The sequence below is a fragment of the Nicotiana tomentosiformis genome, chromosome 1, assembly GCF_000390325.3.
Source record: "Nicotiana tomentosiformis chromosome 1, ASM39032v3, whole genome shotgun sequence".
NCBI lineage: Eukaryota > Viridiplantae > Streptophyta > Magnoliopsida > Solanales > Solanaceae > Nicotiana > Nicotiana tomentosiformis.
In genome coordinates, this window is record NC_090812.1 from 85089058 (window position 1) to 85091469 (window position 2412).

A 2412-nucleotide genomic window follows, 5' to 3' on the forward strand; every position below is an offset into this window, starting at 1 on the left:
ACAAAAAAAATAATTGTCAAAAATTAAATAAACCTTTTCAATTTTTAAAAAAAGATAGATATGAGTTTTTAAATAAATATTTATACTAATGAATAGAAAACGAAAGCAGCAAAATGTGAAATTATTTTCAACAAGACTTCCTCATAAAATAATTTCTCACAATAAAAAAACTTATTCAAGTTTATCTACACTACAACAAATTTGACCTAAGACCACACTTTTATAGAACGCTTTATAAGGGGTGGCCTTTGTCAAGCACTTTTGGTTACGGATTTTAGGCGACACTTATGAAGCGTGCCTTTTAACAGTAAACACTACACTTTTCAAGTGTTGTCAAATAATAAAATAATTGGCTACGCTTACTCAAATGTAATACGACGTTTACTGGGCGAGGTAATTTAACTTTGTAAAAGCTACCCCATATAAGTGTGCTCTAGTAATTCCCTAAAAATTCCCGCTAAAACTTTTCCCCTAAATCCTTTTCCCTCCTAAATCTTTTCTGTCCCCAAAAAATAATTATGCCCCAAAATATCCCACTAAGTTAAGTTTTACCCAAATTACATGAAAACTCCCGTACTTCTTCCCTAAAACAGGCTCTAGTCATCTAGTTAAGCAGATTAGGGTAGTTTTTGTGCAAATTGCTGATGGAAATACTTAATTTCTTTTAATTGCTCTTCTCAAAAGTCAAAACCCTCCTTAATTGGGTTTGGTGGCCGTCAGTTTCAATTGGGAAGTTCGTTTGCTTAGGGTTACAACTGCTAAAAATTTGTAAGTTTTCTATGAAATTTTTGCTTTCCGTTTAATAACTTTACAACTTTTACTATCTGTTTGAAAGAAACTGTTGAAAAGATCATTATTGTCCCATTTTGTTGCTTAGTCTCTGTAGCAAATTTCGTGAGGGGACTAGACCCTATTAGTTATTATAGATTCTAGAATGCAAGCTTTAGTTAACTTGGCTAATTTTATCTATTTTTCTTTATTTTATAAGTTTTAAAATATTTTTGTCAATTATTGTTTTTGCTAAGTTGTCATCTTGATTCTTTGATCAATGTTCAGTGATATTTTTTTTTTTCATCTTAAATTTAGGTTGCTGGTTCTGCAATTTCATCCTCTTCAAGAAGAGACACACATTGGCAAATTTTATTTAAGAGCGCAAAGCAGAGAAATACACTTTACAAGGTTAGTTAAGTAATACCTGATATGTTTCTATCCAACCATATGATTTTTCTGCTAATATTATCTTGAATATTTCAATAGAGTGGAGCTATGTGTTCATGTGTAGATAACTTGATAATTTTTATATGTATAGCTTTTGATAATTTTTAAAGCCTCTGCTAGATTACCTATGGTGAACTTGAAGTTGGGTTTGGCCTAAGATAAGTGTCATGACTAGGTAAGAGATTTTTATTCTCTTTGTTTTTTATTATGCTATTAGCCTATTACTATACAAGAATTGATTTTAAAAAATTACTCGTAATTTTTAGGGTATATTTGTTAAGTATATTTAATACTTAAATAAATCTATATTTTGAAATCTAATATCACCATTGATTTTAGGTTTTCAAATGATCCTTCCGAGGCTTGGATGGATTTACCAAGGTATAGCAAAGAGTATATTGATGGTGTTCAACATTTTTTGAATTTTGCTTATTCTGATGGAGATCCTCAGGGCGAAGATATTCAATGCCCGTGTGCAAAGTATTGTAACATCCCTTGGTGTCAAATGAATGTAGTATATGATCATTTAATATGCTACAGTTTTGTTAAAGGTTATACAAGATGGATTAATCATGGGGAATGAAAAATTCCAATAGATGTTGATGATGATATGGATGAAGATAATTGGTATGATGACATTGATGGGTTGTTGAATGATCAATTTAGAGATGTTGCACAAGGAGTTTATGAATGCCAAAATGAAGATGCCAATTTTTTTTATAATTTAGTTAATGAGGCAAGCCAAGAATTATATCCTGGTTGTAAAGGATTCTCTAAATTATCATTCACGATCCGTCTATATTTGTTGAAGTGTCTACATGGATGGAGCAATGAGTTCTTTACTTCCCTCTTAGAGTTATTGAAAGAGGCGATGACCGAATTGAACATTCCTTTATCATGCAACAATGCCAAGTCTTTTGTAAAGAATCTAGGTCTGGATTATAAGAAAATTAATGCATGTCCCAATGACTGCATGCTATTTTGGAATGATCATAAAAGTGATGAATATTTCCATGTTTGTGGAGCTTCTCGATATATTGAATATCCTGAAGTAGATAGCAATTTTGAGCCTCCCAAAAAAGCTCATCGTGTTGCTTCTAAAACTTTGAGACACTTTCCGTTAATTTCTAGAATCAAATGGCTATTTATGTGCTCAAAGACGACAGATAAATTGAGGTGGCATAACAAGGAGCA

General features: G+C 31.5%; 1 long non-coding RNA gene across 1 annotated transcript; it reads left to right on the plus strand.

Annotated features, from left to right (window-relative positions):
- The first annotated feature begins 614 nt into the window (after nucleotides 1–614).
- LOC138910148 (uncharacterized) lies at nucleotides 615–1917 on the plus strand. The gene is made up of 4 exons (XR_011415715.1): nucleotides 615–768; nucleotides 1087–1179; nucleotides 1339–1393; nucleotides 1558–1917. It is a non-coding gene; the product is annotated as an uncharacterized lncRNA (long non-coding RNA).
- Nucleotides 1918–2412: the final 495 nt, after the last annotated feature.